This window comes from Pinus tabuliformis, chromosome 2_1, assembly GCF_031772625.1.
Source record: "Pinus tabuliformis cultivar Carrire ecotype Pingquan chromosome 2_1, CPIR1, whole genome shotgun sequence".
NCBI lineage: Eukaryota > Viridiplantae > Streptophyta > Pinopsida > Pinales > Pinaceae > Pinus > Pinus tabuliformis.
Genome location: NC_142299.1, coordinates 879,055,701 through 879,074,598, shown reverse-complemented (window position 1 = coordinate 879,074,598; position 18,898 = coordinate 879,055,701).

Here is an 18,898-nt window from a genome sequence, read left to right as displayed (position 1 = left end):
CATACATTAAGCTTCCAACTGCTGATGCATATGGAAATTTAGACATATAATCCATGTCTTCTTGGGTCTTTAGTCACATTTCCTTACTAAGTTTGAAATGGCTAGCAAAAGGTGTACTAATTGGTTTTGCATTGTGCATATTAAATCTTTTCAACACCTTTTGTATGTACTCATTATGAGACAATGTTAATTTGCGATTTTTCCTATCTCTAGTGATTCTCATACCAAGGATTTGTTTTGCAGCTCCCAAATCCTTCATTGCAAATGAATTTGCCAATTTTCTTTTGAGCACATTTATTTCCTGCGTGTTAGACCCTGCAACAAGCATGTCCTCTACATATAATAACAATATAATATAGCTGCCATCATTTTTCTTTTTCAGATAAACACAATGATCAGAGTGACATCTAGTATAACCTTGTTCAGACATAAACTTGTCAAATTTTAGATACCACTACCTTGGAGCCCGTTTTAAGCCATACAAGCTCTTCTTCAACCTGCACACTAGTTTCTCCTTCCCTTTCACCTCATATCCTTGTGGCTGCTGCATATATATCTCTTCCTCCAAATCCCCATGGAGAAAAGCAGTCTTTACATCTAACTTCTCAAGATGCAAATCTTTAGCTGCTACTAGACTTAAAATAGTTCTGATTGAAGTCATTTTAACAACAGGAGAAAATATTTCATCAAAATCAATACCTTTCTTCTGTGCAAACCCCTTCACCACAAGTCTAGCTTTGTACCTCTATTTTCCTCCATCTTCTTCCTTCAACCTGTAAACCCATTTATTCTTCAATGTAGTTTTTCCTGCAGGCAACCTGACTAAGTCCCAAGTCTGGTTATGCATTAAGGAGTCCATCTCTTCTTCCATGGCTACCTCCCACTTCTTCCTGCTTTCAACCTGCATTGCTTCTTCATAACATTCAGGTTCACCAGAATCAGTCAATAATAAATAATATAATGAAGGAGAGTATCGTTCAGGGGGTCTACTTATCCTGGTAGATCTTCTAACACCACTTTCAGGTGTTTGGGGTGCCTGTTGCTGTTGTGGTGGTTGTTGTTGTTGTGGTTGTTGATTATTATTATTTTCAGGCACCTTTACATTTTCAGTGATTTCGTCAAGAACTGCATATTCCTTGTTTTCTTTTCCTTGCTTCTTTTCCTGCAACTGATTCTTATACAAGACCTTTTCATTGAATATTACATCTCTGCTTCTAAGGATTTTGTGATTTTCGTAATCATATAAGCGATAACCAAAATCATTAACACCATATCCAATAAAGGTACATTTCTTTGACTTTGCCTCAAGCTTTGTTCTATTTTCTTTATCAATATGGACAAAGGCCTCACAACCAAAAGGCTTTAAAAATGAGTAGTTTACCTTTTTACATGTCCATGCTTCCTCTGGAACACCACCATCCAAGGAACTTGAAGGCCCTCTATTTATTAGATAAACAGCAGTATCTACAACATCTGCCCAAAATTGTAAAGGCAATCCTGCATGCAATCTCATGCACCTTGCACGCTCCATGATTGTTCTGTTCATCCTTTCTGACACACCATTTTCTTGTGGTGTTCTTGGAACTGTCTTCTCTCTGTGAATTCCATGCTTTGAACAGTACCTATCAAACTCTTTGCTGTAATATTCACCTCCATTGTCTAATCTAAGACACTTCAATTTCTTTCCTGTCTCAATCTCAACCAAAGCTTTCCATTTCTTGAAAGCATCAAATACATCAAATTTATTCTTAATACAATAAATCCAAGTTTTTCTAGTTGCATCATTAATAAAGGTAACGTAACAACGAGAGCCACTAAGAGATGATACCTGAGCAGGTCCCCATACATCTGTATGCACAAGCTCTAATTTTTCGCTCTTCTTTTCTTTCCCAACTCTGAGAAATCTGATTCTCTTCTATTTTCCATAAATGCAATTCTCACAGAAGTCCAAATCAACATTCTTCAAACCCAGCAACAAATTCCTTGAGTGAAGAATCTTCATCCCCTTTTCACTCATGTGTCCGAGCCTATGATGCCATAATGTTGCATCTGCTCCTTTGGAAGTTAAAGCATTAACAGAGTTAGAAATACCATTGCATAAATACAATGTACCAACCTTTTCACCTTTTTCTATTACCAGGGCTCCTTTGGTGACCTTCCAAGCTTTATCTATGAAAGTTGTCACACAACCTTCATCGCCTAACTGCCCTGTTGAAATCAGATTTTTCTTTAGATCTGGAACATGCCTTACCTCCTTTAGTAGCCATTGGTTTCCATTCTGTTGTTTTACAAGAACCTTACCTATTCCAACAATTTTACAGGGTTTATCATCACCTAAACGAACTTGTCCAAAATCTCCTTGAACATAGTCATGAAAGTATTTCTTATCAGGTGTGGCATGGAATGAGGCCCCTGAATCTACCACCCAGGAATCAGTAATATTTTCGAAAGAAAAAATCAAAGCATCTTGTAACACCTCACCTGTCAAATTTGCTTCATGATCGTTTTCTTGTTGTGCATCTCCTTATTTTCCCTTCTGATATCTACAGTCTTTCATTAGGTGTCCTTTCTTTCCACATTTCCAGCACACTATCCCCGATCTAGACTTGGATCTGCCTTTCCTTGATTTACTGCGACATACTAAGCTCTTTCCTCTTTCCATTTTTCTTCCCCTAGACTCTACGCTCAAAGCATTACCCGATGTCTCATCGGAGCTTTTCTGTCACATTTCATCGCTAAGGATAGCACCAATAACATCATCAAACTTTAAAGTACTAGATCCAGAGATAGAGTTACTAATGGCCATTACTAAACCATTCCAACTTTCTAGCAATGAGCACAAGAATAACAGAGCTCCAACTTCATCTTCAAAGTTTACCCCTACAGAACTTAATTGACTTGTAACTCTATTAAAATCATTTAAATGATCTGCAACAGATCCACCTTCCGACATCTTCATATTAAATAATCGTTTCATAAGAAATACCTTGTTTGAGGCCGAGGGTTTTTCATATAGTTTTGACAACACCTGAATCAAACCCTCTGTCATTGTTTCCTTCGAAATGTTGAAGGCGATTGACGCAGCGAGGCACAACCGTATTGTTCCAAGTGCCTTTCTATCGAGAAGGTTCCATTCTTCATCTATCATAGCCGTCGGATTCTTTGTTTTTCCGCTCAATGGTAGGTACAGATCTTTCTGATACAGATAATCTTCCATCTGCATCTTCCATAGCGAGAAGTTTTGGCCGTTAAATTTCTCGACCCTAAACTTACCATCTTCCGCCATTGCTCCCACTCGAACAAGGAACCCTTCTTTCCTGCGAGTTTATCAGCCAAATAGACCTTCGGCTCTGATACCAGTTGTTAAGAAATTTACTGCATAACATAAATAATTACTGAGAGGAATAAATATAAAAATAACCAATAACAACCATAAACACATAAACACAAATGTTTATCCGGGATAACCTCAAATCCAGGGAAAAACCCAACCTAATAAGATCTCATTAGCATTGGCCAAAACTCTGGCCAATCCGATCAAGTGAGCCTTCACCGCTCACCTCAAGGTCTTGCATTACAATGAAGTCTTTCCAGCCTTTTATAAGCTCCATTACATAAAATACCATGGGCAAAATACTATAGGTGCACAATACCATGTGCCCCGAAACCATCACTCTTTAACCTAGTCAACTTTGACTCTATCCTGAGTCAAGTTTACCTAACAAGGTGTCGCAAAGACTACATGGGGTTGACTCAATTTTGCGCATAAGTTGACGTAAAAGGGACGCAAAGCCTCTATTCCAGCGAGATTAGAGTCGGATTATTCCAATGACAGGGCAAGAGCATATCACTACTTGTTTTGTCCAGTTTATCTTTGTATAGGATAGCCAATTGGACATCCATCGAATTGTACTCAGAATTACTACTGCATAATAATAAAACCCTCAACTGCGGCACCAATTTTCCCACACTATGTTTCTCCGGGCATATTTTTCCAAAAATAACTATGTAGAGGGGTTGTGTATTTCTTTCTTGTTCAGTTTCTTGTTTTTGCATTTTATTTAAATGGTGAAGGTTGCACCGTATTAGTTTCGGTGTTTACTGTAGGAAACAATAAACAATGTTGTTGAGTAATTAGAAAATAAAAGAAACATAATCAATTGTTGCACTAGAATTTTGGGCAACCAAATTTTCACAATACGCATGAAGGAAGTAGACATTCCCAAGACTACCTTCCAAACTCATGAAGGCCATTATGAATTCCTAGTCATGAAATTTTGTCTATGTATTTATCCAACTAATTTTCAAAGCGTCATGAACCAGCTGCTAAAACCATATCTCCAGAAATTTATTTTGGTCTTCTTTGATGACATTCTCATCTACAACATAGCCTGGGACAAATATCATCAACATGTAGACTAGATATTGCAACTACTCCGCGATCACAAATTATTTGTCAAATTATCCAAGTGCTCTTTTGGCATGGAATAAGTCGAGTATTTCGGACACATTGTGGGTCGTGAAGGAGTGAAGGTTGATTTGAAAAAGATTCAGGAAATGCAAGATTAGCCCCAATCAAAAAACTTGAAGAGTTTGAGGGGATTCTTGGGTCTCACTGGCTAATATCGCAAATTTCTCCACAATTATGGTCGCATTCCTAGACCCCTCACTAATCTTCTCAAGAAAAATTCATTTCTCTAGATTGATGCAGCTCAGCAGGCCTTCTTGGCTCTCAAACAAGCCATGTTCTCCACTCCCATATTGGCCCTACCAAACTTCACCAAATCTTTTGTGATTGAATGTGATGCTTTTGGTAATGGTATTGGTGTTGTATTAATGCAGGAAGGTAGACCATTGTCTTTCACCATCCAACAACTCAGTGGCAAACATCTGGGTAAATCTACCTATGAGAAAGAAATGATGGCCATCTTACATGTAGTAGACATCTGGCAGCCATACTTGTTCAGGTGATGTTTCCAAATCTGCATGAACCATCAAAGCCTAAAATATTTTTTGGAGTAGCATTTATCATCGCCACATCAAAACAAATGGCTTTCCAAATGCTGGGATATGATTATGACATAATTTACAAGAAAGTGCGTGACAATGTAGTAGTTGATGCTTTATCGCGCCAATTTGAGGATGAGAGCACCCTGCTATCACTCTCTCTACCCATCCCAGGTTGGATTGAAGAGGCCCACAAGGAATGGTTCTCCCACCCATCTCTTTCCCAGCTCATCAATAGTTTGAGAGAAGATCCTAATTCCTCAATTGACTACCCTTGGAAGGATGAGATTCTTCGCTACAAGGATAAAGTGGTTTTATCACCAGCATCCACCCTCAAAACCCACATCTTGTACAAGCTGCACTCATATCCAATTGCAGGACATCGAGTCTTTCAGAAGACTTATGCTCACGAGCATCGTTCTTTATTTTGGACTGGCATGAAAAATGACATTCTTACTTTTGTAGTTTAATGCAATGTGTTCCAATGTAACAAAGGGGAGATAGTTAATTTAATAGGAACCTTACAACCATTGCCACTCCTTGCCTCTGTCTGGATGGATGTTTCCATGGATTTCATCATTAGTCTCCCAAAGTCAGGAAACAAATCAGTCATCATGGTGGTTGTGGACATACTTTCTAAATATGGTAATTTTTGCGCTCTGCCACACCCATTTACACCCACTTTAGTGGCTCAAGTTTTCTTGGACCAGATCTTCAAATTACATGGCATGTCAATTTCCATTGTTTATGATTGTGACCCCACTTTCACCAACAAATTTTGGCAAGAAATTTTCAAGCTACAGGGCACACAACTCCAATTAAGTACCGCCTATCATCCCCAAACCAATGATCAAACAGAAGCAGTCAACAAATGTTTGGAAACATATCTAAGGTGCTTCACTTTAGAAAAGTAGCATCAATGGGTACAATGGCTACCTTTAGCTGAATGGTGGTATAATACTAACTATCATGAAGCCACCAAGATGACTCCATATGAGGCAGTGTATGGCAAACTCCCACCTTCACCTATTTCTTATATCCCTGGATGTTCTAAAGTACAGGCAGTTGATCAACTCCTAAAGAACCATGTTGCCATGATATCTCATTTCAAATATAATCTACATCAAGTGCTGAACCGAATGAAGCAACAAGCAGACCAACATCATTGTGAGCGCGCATTTCAAGAAGGGGACCAGGTATTCCTAGAACTCCAACCATATAAGCAAACATCTCTCAAAGAAAAGGGCTTCCAGAAACTAGCACCAAAATTTTATGGCCCTTATCAGATACTTCAACTCATAGGAGTCGTCGCCTACAAATTGGCCTTGCCATCTACTTCAAAAATCCATCTGGTCTTCCACGTAAAATGCCTCAAGAAAGTGGTGGGGAACAATTGCAGAGTTCAAACAAATCTATATAAATTGGATGAGGAAGGCTCACTTTGGCTCCGACCAGAATAGGTCCTTGACACTCGTGAAAGACCTCTCTGCGGTCGCATGATTCCTCATAAAGTGGAAAGACACCTCTCTAGAAGATGCAACCTGGGAACCAACCACCATTCTTCAGTAGTTTCCACACCTTCAACCTTGAGGACAAGGTTGCTTTTGATGGGGGAGGGCATGTTAGGGTCCAACCCTAACCCCCTTTACTTATGTAATAAGCCCAATGGGCCGAGTTAGACTCATAATTAGTTAGAGAATCAATAAATCTCATATTAATAATTGTAAGTGGTTGACCCGCATTAAAGAAAAGGGACCACAATAGTTGTAAACGATAGTTAATAAATAAAGTGGTTAACCCATGTTATGCAAAGGACCACTAGTAGTTAGGGTTTTGGAGGTTTTTTAGCTATAAATAGTCTTAGTTAGTAAGGAAAAGATCATTGAACCTTATTGTAATTGAGCTATGCTCTGCTAGAGGTTTCCCCCTCGAAGAGGCAAGTGAACATTGAATCTGTTTCTAAATAATAAAATACTTTGCATATTTTCTCATTTCATGTGATAATTCTGTGTTTTTGGCTATATTTCTTCGTTTTTCTAGTATTCTAGATCTCTCGCAGGTCAAGAGCATAACACACACACACACATATAGGAATGGTTAATGCAAATTCTCGCTTAAAGGCCACAACATTGTACATCATATTCTAAACATTCTGCTGCTACTGTCCAAAACATCAATATAAAACTATCACTAATTAACCATGAACTATAAATTACTAGTATGAACTGATTTCCTCCATATATTCTCTGAAACACATCAACAAAAATTGCATATTTGCATAACATGATAAAAAACTAGAAATTGGATGAGGTTATATATCCTCCATGGTAGAGGCGACCTAGGCTTCATTATCTTCCAATTCCAGTGTAGAAAGGGTGACTTCCTGGTCATCAACAAGATCGAAGTTGCACTTCTCCTGTTCTTCAGAATTCTTGGGCTACTCCATGTTGTTCATGACTACTCTATTACGTACCTCAGCAACATTCCCTACTCACCATGTGCCAACTTTTCCACTTGAAATTATAGAATTTCGTTCACCAACTCAAGGTGATCCATCTTGAGTTCTAGAAATCCCAGTCAGTAAGTTAACAATTCATTCTCGGCTTGAGATTCTTCCAAAATCATTTTTGCATGTCAAGATATCAAAGTAATGACGAAATGTAGAGCACCTGCCATTTTGGAAAGCATGAGGCCAAGCTCTTCCTCTACATCCTCAAAATCGCACTCCATAACTTTGAAAATGCACCAAACTTGTTGACAGATCTGACAAATTAAGGCTCTAATTGCAAATGCTTTGTTTCCATTCCGTCCCCATCGATCAATAAATAGTTTTGAACCGAAGTTCCTTGAAATTATCCCACTACATGAGTCACTAATTCCAACCCTGTTCACAAAAACAAAATGTGCAGAGGCCATAATGGAAAGATTGCAACTATGGTGGATTTCAATGTAATGCACACAGGCAAACTGAATTTCTAACGCAAGGATGAGAACCTCGCACATGTGAATGGATTTAATAACCACATCATTACTTCTCCAACTATCCTTTGCCCAGGAAAGAATGACATTCACTATCCAAGTGGCGGCATTGACACAACTCTCCATTACATTCTGAAGCGGCCACAATCTTACATTTAATGAGGATTCATAGTAATGCAAGGTCGGTTCAAATGACAAGACCAGACTCCTTATTCTATGTATAATGCACCTGAATATCAAAGACATAAAAAATTCGATTCAAATCATCATGAAATTCCTTTTACTATTAAACCTCTATCATCAATCTGCTCTCCTTATTTAGCCAAAGAGTTAGCCACAATGTTGAGATTTCTTTTGACATGAAAGAATTCAATCATATTAAATTTATCCACTATTAATTAGATTCAGTGTAGAATAGAAGCAAGGGTCTACTCATCTTTTCTTCTAAATTCAATTATCTGTTTGACCACATATTTGAATCATAAAAAATTATCTATTGATGAAAACTTTTGGAGTAAATCAATTCCAAGCCCTACGACAATCTTAAGTTATCTATCCTAATTATGTGTTGATATTCCTAATCCCCAAACAAATTGAATTTTCCTTTCTGGGTTGGAATGAAAATTGACTCTCCCATCACCTATAATATACTATTTTTAATAAAAATATATTTATATAGTAAATATTCCATTTATAATTATAATTATAAAATAATATATTAAAAAATATGTTACATCATGTTAATTTTATTTTTAAAATAATGATTAAATACATATGTGATGTAACTCTGCATTGGGGTTAAGCTTTGATATCCGTATTTGTTCCCTCCGTGGAGGGCAGGTTAGTATGTGTATTGTTTTTTTTAATGAGCAAGGGAGTGGTAGGTACGATTTGATAGATATTCGTGTAGTTTTAATTTTAAAATTAAATGCTAAAATATATTAGAAATATAAGTACAATTTGATATTTGAGTTAGTTTTAAGTAACAAAATATATTTTTATTTTTTTATTATAAAGTGTTAATAAATATTAATTTATGAACATTATTATATTTTATATTTTGTGATATAGAAAGTATGAGAAATATTAAATAATTTGTAAATATAATAATAATAATAATAATTAATAATATTGCATAACCTCTGGAAATGAATATAAATAATAGTAAAAGTAATTAAAAATATAGTGATAAATGGTAATATAGTGGGGTATGTTTATATATTTAAAAAATTTAAAGTTATTATTATATTATGTTCAAAAATAATTTGTGTTTTTTTTTTCTTGGAAAAATCGTAATTTTATTCATAAGACAAAATTACATGTTGTAGATGCTAAAAAGCATATGCATATGGTCTGTTTCTGTTTTCACAGAAAACAAACAACAAAAAAATAAAAAATAAAATACTATTCTTTTCTCCCTTTCTTTTTCTCCACCTTTCGCCAACCTCCAGTGTTGGGGGTGGTTGTTACAATGGATAGCTGATTTTCATTTGTATTTATGGGAGAGTCTTTGTCAGAATCAGATCCTTCTGATCCATGAGTTCGCTTGTTGCCAGATATTTCCATTCCTGTTGGTTGGGATTCTTGTTGCTGCAAAGGGTTACTGGGGTCTTTCTCTTCCTTTAGTGTGTTGTTCTGGACTTTTTGATCATCCATTTCTGCTTTATATTCTATTGTCTCTGTTGTGTCTGCTTCTTCATCCAAGGGGGTTGTATATTGCCATCCTTTTGGCTTTCTCTGTTGCTTCTTGTTCCATTTGGGGATTTGTTTTGCTTGTGGACAGGCACTATGGAGGTGGCCTATTTGTAGACATCCATGGCATCGGAACGTTGTATTTTCATAATCTAAAGGTTGAGTCCACTGTGTATTATTGAAATTCAATGTTATATTGTCTGGTAGTCCCTAGCTAAGATCTAATTCAATACATATTCTGGCAAAAGTAAATATTCCCCTTGTAAGTCTGTCCCTGTCAATCTTTAGGAACTTTCCCAGGGTGTTCCCTATGGCTATTAAAACATTATGATGCCAGAAGTGTAATGGAAGGTTGTGCAACCTAACCCAAACTGGCATCTTTGATACCACCATTGTGTTGGCACCGAATTCTGGAAACCAAGGGGTCATGAAGAGCCCTACATTGCCCCAGAACCATGGTCCCTTATTGAGGATGTGTGCCCTTTCCTATTCTGTTCTGAATCTGACTATAAAAAACCCCTTGGGGCATAAGTATATTTCACAGTTTGGTGACCATGTAGCATATATCCATTGGTGCAAAAACATCATATTTAGGCCAAAATCCATTAAATCTGCATATAGATGATTTGGAATAGATATCTGAGTACAAATCATCTACCTCAGGCATTACGATGGTGAGAGCAAGATTCTCAAGTTTTTGTTCTACAATGTAGGGCCCTGGTAGCTCAGGCAGTGTTTCTGGTTTGGTTTGTGCTTTTTCCTTACCTTTGACTACATCCTTAAAAGAGCCTATGCTCTTTGAGCTGGTTCTAGAGCATCCACCCCGCAGACGCAAATTGATTATGATGGTCAAGTCTGTGACTATGCCATAATCCTGAAGTGTGTAGTTATCCTGTAAACTGAGACTTGAGTAGATCAGATTTTGCCAACATGCTGGTATACCGAGGTGGTTCTGAATTTTATATCTTAGATCCTGGATCCTCCTCCCCTTCCAGATCCTCCAACAAAAATGCCTGCCTTCCAGCGTTTTGATGAAAAAGTGTATCAGATCCGCCTCGGTAGAGTGTGGATCTATTTGAGAAAGGGCTCGATCTGTTGCCCAGCTTTCTAGATCTAACAGATCTAGGCACATCAGATCTCTGTATGGTTCTTGCTTCGCCAGATCTGGGCTATCTGATGGATCTTCTGGCCTTGCGGCGTTCAATATTGTGTCGTTTTGCATAGAAGGGATGATGTCTATCAAATTTGCCCCTAATCTTGCTTTGTCGCGAACCTCTGCCAATTCCTTCCTGTCATCAAGCTGTGGGAACACTCGGATCTGAAAAGATTGATTTAGATCTGACCATTTCAGGGGGCAATCTGCTACATAGATTTCTAGTTGAGAGGGGTTTGACCATATCAGAGCCCAAACTGTTGCAATGTGCACCGAATCTGGGATGCGATTTTGAATCCCCAAGAAAACAACCAGGTCCATCCACGCATGGTTCAACATCCCCAGGAAATTTGCCTGTTCTATCTGCAGAGAGTGTCGATCTCTTATTATGGAGTAGCGATCGGTGTCTTCGTGCCCCAAACATCGGCGATAATGGTCAAGCAATAAACTGCCAGACTTCTCTTAAAATCCTCCATTGCCATTCAATTTAGATCCCTCGGATTTGTAATGGGCGATGCTGAATCGTGGATATACTTTTGGATCTGGCCAGAGCGAGAGGAGATCTATCTTCTAGGTGATCATATATGGAAATATATGGCTCGCTCCATGGATAATGATCTAATCCGGTTCGAGAGCGATCAACCCTTGCCAAAGAAGGAGCGGTTTGGCCTCTGGGGAATGGTGATTTTGTAGCAGCGACTGTTTGGTATAGGTTGTGAATCCTCCTTCAGTTCTACTACAGGGAAGTCATAATCCTTGTCTGTGTCCTTCATCGGTGCCCAGGACTCTGAGCATATAAGTGACATCGCTGCGAAAGATTCAGTAACCTTCGCCATCAAAACTCTCGTTGGTGTGTAATTCCCCAAGACCAAAACAAAAAAATCCAAAAAAAAAAAAATTGGGTTAATAGGTAATCATAAAGATTTATAAAAAAATTAATGGTTAAAAAAGTATTTTGTTTTTATTATTACTATAGACAGAAATATTAGATGATTTTATTTAAATTATAATTTTTAATTTATAAATATTTAGTTTTTTAAATATAAAAATGAATTTATCACTTTTCAATATTCATATTATAATTAAATTTTGGTAATGTTGACATTTAATGTAGATAATTTTATGGATTGTAAGTAAAAAGATGTCTTCTTCTTTTTTTTCTAAGTAAAAGTAGTCTATTGATATGTACAGAAAATATACAAAGAGGACAAAGCCTCGAACAAGTTTATCAAAGTGACATCAAAATCTGGACTGCCCCAACATTGGGGAAACCAGTCCAGCAAGGTCATAACCTTCAAAAATGGTAACAGATTTGAGACCAGACCTCACTATGAGACAGTGAGACAAAACTCTGACATTTGGTCCCGAAAGGAAACTAACATCCACACTAAGATTATCAAAAACCAAAAAGAACCAGATAGAAGACATCAAGACGGCCTTAGCCTGCCACGTTCTAACCTCTGTGAGCCTCTGCCGAAACTCAGTCTGCCGCTTTCTGCTACCTGGATGCCACAACATCTTAGCACAGGTCATCTGGGGGATTCCTCGATGATTGGGCAAGCCCAGTCATCAGCCACGTCCGTGGAAGCGCTGCCATGAAGCATTCCCCCACCACCATGAGGCTCTCCTCCAACGCCAGAAGCATCCTGCAAAGTGGGACCGTCATGGCACGAATCAGCAAAGGGGCGCGTGGCAGCAGAGCGGCTCCCTTCACCATGCAGCATACCACCCAAGTTTGGACCAGGGGAGGTAAGGAGACTGTCAACCATCACATTGTTACCAGAGTCCCTGCAATTGTTGCACCTGAGAGCGCCTTCCTGCTGCGAGTTAGAGATATCAACCTGAGAGGCTGAGTGAGCCATTTCTTCAGAGAAGGAAATGGAAATAGAAGCAGTAATGACTGGCCGAATCAGAGAGCTACTGAATCTGAAATGAGCAGAGTGAGGAGCGGTATGAAGGGGTGGAGGAGAGTTGTCAGAATGGATAGCAAAATCATCAAGAATAACACCGGAAGAGCGAGCCCGACCTCTTCCTCGCCTGGTAATAGGATGTCTACCATCTCCAGAAGAATGAGGGTGATGCAGTTCAGGGGAAGGAGAGGAGGTGGAGCGCTCCACCGGAGGGCGAGAGATTCCTCCCCTGGTTCCTCCCCTGCAACTACGCATACGGTGCCTAACCATATTGAAATCGCTGGCAGGGCGCTCAAAAGGAGCAGAAACCAGAGGGACTAAGGCAGAGAGGGTAGTAGCAGTGGCGATAAGAGGCAACACAGTACTGAACCGGGTAGAAATTATAAAGCAGAGAGGCGAATGCGAATGATGGTTGCCATTGTCAAAATCCGCACAGCAAATAATCCAACAGGTTCGGCCAGTTACAGTGCGAAGGCAGGGCTCAAAGGCCTGAGGCAGGCAGATGCTGCAGAGCAGGGGAGATGGTGAAGAACTGAAGTGAGGTATCTCCATAACCCAACACTAACAAGCTTTTAGCCGAACTAAACCTATATTTAATGTTGCCTGCAGATGGTAATGAAGGTGCTTCAGGGTGAAATGGGGAGGGGTGCCATTGGACAAGTGGCCCGTCCCTTCATCGCCATTCTGCATAAAAACCATTAATGCTGCATCGTGTCACCTGCATCCGGGTGAAAAGATGTCTTCTTAAATTATATAGATTATAACAAATGAAATAAGCTTATTGTATATATTTAAATTTTTAATTTTATTTAGATAAATTTTGTGAAAAAAAATTAGATTATAATAAAAGAAATTATTATTTTAAATATTTTAATTTTTTTTTCCAAACATATTTTTAGATAAATTTTGTTTAAAAAGAGTTGTGCAAATTGTAAATATTTGATTGATAAAATATATTGTTTGGAATGTAAAATTAGATTTATAAACTTTCAATTCCCTTTGTTCAATGGAATTTTGTAATGTGTAATTTCATTAGTTTCAGATTCTGATTCTAAGTCTAAGATGGTTTTTTTTAATATTTGAATTATAATAAAAGAAATAAATGTAATTGTCCTCTAAACATTTTAAGTTTTTTTTTTTAAATGTAATTTTTTTTTTTAAATTTTGTAGGAATTTATATAAATAGTAAATTTGAAGTGTGGAGTCATTGATTCTATTTATGTATTCAAAAATACTTTTTATATCAAGAAAAATTGAGATATGTGATTCTAACTTAAAAAGACAAAAGAAGTTATAGAATAATTAGTTGTTGGGGTAACTCTCAGAGTTTACTATGTTTTATTACAGTAAGAGTTAGAATGAAGACTTAACTTAATAATTATGGATGCATTATATATATATATATATATATATATATATATATATATATATATATATATATATATATATATATATATATAACTCCTTTTCTTACATCTTTTTTTAGTAACTCGTAGCTGACGCCTTTTTTTAACAACAATATTGTAGGTATATATATATATATATATATATATATATATATATATATATATATATACAATATTGTTGTTAAAAAAAGGCGTCAGCTACGAGTTACTAAAAAAGGATGTAAGAAAAGATTTCATACTCAAAAATTGGCAAAGAAAATTGAGGGGTTAGCCGCCCAATCTCTCTCTCAGGCGGAAAGAAAACCTCTCAGTGGAAAAGGTAGGCCAAAAGGGTTCTAGGAACCTCAGGCACGAGAGAGGAGAGAAGACTTTTGACAAGCCTTTGACAGGACGTTGTAAAGGTTATTGGTACATTTGGCCTATGGAACTCGTTGAATGTCTGTGATTGGAGCTGGTTGGGACTAGGTAATCAAAAGGTAAACCTGTTTTTATGTTTCTGAGTAAGAAATTAGCTCGGGGGGAGAACCATAAGTGAATCTAGTTCTTGCAAGTTGGGAGGAACATCCTACTTCTTGTGGTTTTGTAGCTGACAGCCAGTAATTACAGAAAGTATGGAGCTGGTTGGGACTAGGTAATCAAAAGGTAAACCTGTTTTTATGTTTCTGAGTAAGAAATTAGCTCGGGGGGAGAACCATAAGTGAATCTAGTTCTTGCAAGTTGGGAGGAACATCCTACTTCTTGTGGTTTTGTACCTGATAGCCAGTAATTACAGAAAGTATTGGCAGATGTGATAATCTTGATAATAATTTAAAAATCAAATGGTAGTGGAAGTAAATATTTTTGTATAAAGGAAGTTCCAACCTGTGATGTATGTGTTCACTAAAAGGGTACTATGTAGTTCCGTATGTATTGACATAATAGTTTTGTAAGCACTAAAGCATATAAAACTACGAATTTTCTTTTTTATTAAAACAATATTGTGTGATGTTGTGGGTGTGTTGACAAAAACGTGTGTGTTGACAGAAAGAATGTAACACCAACTACAATACAAGAAATTGCAAGCTTCGAATGTATAAGAGAAAAACCCTTTCGGTAGTATAGCCTCTCTAAATACATAAAACACAAGTGAGTCTACATAACAAAAGAAAATTTGTATTTATGAATCGGTAAGACTAATAAATGTTGTCACTGTGAGAAGGAGGAACTTAATAGTTGGAGATTTATATGTTATCGGTAAGACTAGGAAGTAGCCACAAGTAGGGCTGAGTTAATCCTGGGGATGATCTGAGGGCCTTGCTACACGTGGACAGTCCCTTAACTTTCAACTTACCATAATACTAATTGGGAAATGGGAGCCAATGTTAAACTAATGCATGCAATGCAAACAGAGGGTAGCATATTAAAGAGTTAAAAAATAAATTTGTATAGGACAAAAATATAGTAATGGAATATTCCTATGCATTTTAATCTATAGAACCCAAATCAAATCCCCAAAAAAAATGATAGTGTGATAATGTGAAGAATTAACAACAAAACTAACAGAATAGGAGGAAAAAACTAGAAGCTATTTATATACATATAAATACAAAATTGAATAGTGGCCACCATTGGCCCAGTCCAGGTATATGTTCCCAAATATAACAAAACCCTTATAACATATAAATCTTGATAACAAATACAGATATGGTCGACTCGAAGGCCAAAATTCAAGTAGAATAAGGTAACACGAAAGGTTGCAGCCTCAGCCAAATAGTGTATAAATTAAACAAACACAAGTGATAAACCCCATTCACCCTAAAGCATGCCTAGGTTTGGAACTTAACCACAAAGTTAAAATCTGTGTGAGTAACTGTAATAGTATAGTCACACCTGGAGGCTTGAGCGGGTGAAAAAGACTCTGTGTACTGGTTTGCATGTCACGCACTCCATTCATTATGCGCTTTACAGTAATTAGTTTCTCACATGGTTCACCTATGAGGGAAAGAACAATCGTGGTTAGGGTTTGAGTAAAGATAACTGCAAATAAAGATTATGAACCAGAAATCATGCAAATAGAAAAATCCTTAGTTACACTAATTAGAGACCGAAGTAACAATTTACCTAGGCAATTTGTTGGAGGGAAGGGGTGAACATTGTGCTAAAAAAGAAGTCAACGGAGTGGAGGGTGTTGCCCCTTTCCTTGTGTATACAATCAATAATTTTATACTAGAGTCATAAAAACAATGTAAAACGAGAAATTAACTAGAAATGAGCGTAAAAAAAAAGAACCAGGGTTTTACCATGGGATTTCCCACTTGAAATGGGTTCAGATTGTACCCTTGCATCATTTGGAAAGCATACAGTCTAAAGGAGTAGAATAGGAAGCCACCAATATTGTAACAGAAAGAAGACTGACAAAACCCTAGGGAAGTTGCAAAGGAGGGTTGTGAATCAATTTTTTTAGCAGAATGAAGAACCTAGGGTGAGCGGGAGGGGAGGGTAGTTACCCTCTAACTCCCTCCCATCAACTTGAGTCGTCGTTCTACCTCCAGACCACAGTTGATCTGATTGCAATCTTGAGAAGAGGCACCACCATAGATCCAACAACAATCCCAAGAAGAAGTCCGTCATGTGGTGGAGGTATGGAGGTTTTGTATCCTTCGGAGGGTCTGAGCATTGATAACCCATGTTCGAACCTTAGTCAATTTATTTATGTAATATAACTTCAAAAGTGTTAGTGTAAAACCAAAGTTAATGATGTATATTAACGTGACCATTAAATTAATGATTGAAACTACCTGTAAACCAAATTTGATATTGTATATTAACATGACTATTGTATTAATGTTCAAAATTACCATAATCACTTGTGTTTGATGTAAAAAATAAATAAATAAATAATATATATATATATATATATATATATATATATATGGTGGGGAAACATTACAGGTGGTATCAGAGCCAGGTTCCCACATTGTTGGCCTGACTAGGTGTAGATAATTTGTGTTTTGTATTCATAGAGGGAGATCACCATGAGGAGAATAGGTGGACCAACTTTTAGATTGCCAACAAGACCTATTTCTAAACCTGGCTTAGTGTCTTTAGATGGAACTAATCCAAAACTACGAATTTAGCTAGAGAATGAATCTCGCAACAGAACAACAACATTGATGGAAACTGTACAACAACTTAGGGATAAAATGGAAACCCTTTGGACTGAAAATGAGTGTTTAGTGCATGAACAAGATAGAATCATGAAAAGCCTAACGGACAGGAAGAATCATCGGAATTCTAAGCCCAACTATGACAACAGCAACCGGGCAGAGTTTCACAGGAGAAGAGAAGACAATATACTGGAAGGAAGTCAAACCCAAGAGTCAGAAGGAGATTAGAACACACAGTAAAGGGAGTTTGGAGACACCTCTGGAAGTGATGGGAACAAGAAATTGAAGAAACATAAAGTTTAACTGTAGGGTGAGTTGAAGACAATTAAGCCCCTAAGTTATGAGAGTGAAGCTGAGGAGACAACAAAATCTTGGATGATAAATATGACAAAGTATTTCCAAATCTATGAGTATGATGAAAAGTTAAAGGCTCAATTAGCCATTTATCATTGTAGGGGAAGGAAACCCTATGGTGGGAAGAGGTAAAAGTGATGCATGGTATCGATGAGAAGTTGGTCACTTGGGAAACATTTCAGTAGCATTTAAAGGGTAAATATTTGACTGAGTGGTTCTACGATGACAAGGCAAAAGAATTTTGTGATCTGAGATTAGGCCAGTTGATTATGGATGAGTATGTGGCAAATTTTACCTTTTTATTACGGTATGTACGGTATATACGTGAGGAAAAATCTGAATTCCAAAGGTTCATTAGCAGCCTACCAATGTATATTAAGGAATGGCTAGAGTTTGACAACCTCAAAACTATGGAATATGTTGTAAGAAAGTGTGAATTTGTTATCAGCATATGCAGAAAAAGGATAACGATAAAAGCTAGACATGCAAGAAAGGATAGAGAAATATCAAAAATAGTAGGAATAATAAGACTGTTAATTTCAAGAATAATTTTAAAGGGCAACAAGGAATAACTATAGAGAAGAATCAACAGAAAAACCAACCACAAAATGAGTCAAAAACAATGGAGCAATCCACTAAATCTAAGGGTAATCAAATACAAAAACTACCTCTACAGTGTTGGGGTCGTGGAGGACTGCATTACATTAAAAATTGTCCCTATCGTGGGAAGTTGGAACCAATAACCAACATATAGGAAGCTTCAACAGTGAGCAAAGTGGAAAAAAGCATACCGAGAATCAATGCGGCACTAGAGGATCGTTAGGCAGAATATCAACCCAACATGATTGAAATTGAAGGTAAGATGTTTAAACATATTGTTTCTATTTTTATAGACCCTGGCGCCAGTTTAAGTTATGTAAGTCCTAAGGTGGTAGAACTATGTCAATTACAAACTCATAAATTTAAAAACCCTTGGCTAGTTCAAATAGCCACAGGAGCAAAGAGACGAGTGGTGGCTAAAATACAAAATTGTTTGGTTGAGTTAGTGGATCAACCCATCAAAATGAACCTAAATGTCTTTCCCCTGGTGTCTTATGATGTTTTAATCAAAATAGACTGGATAGAAGCTCACTGGTCTCTAGTAAATTGTAAAGAAAAGAATTTTAGTTACATGAATGAAGCAGGTGTTAGATGTGAGATTCAAGGAATTAAGAGGCATGTACAGTTGAGGTCGATTGCTGCCTCCCAACT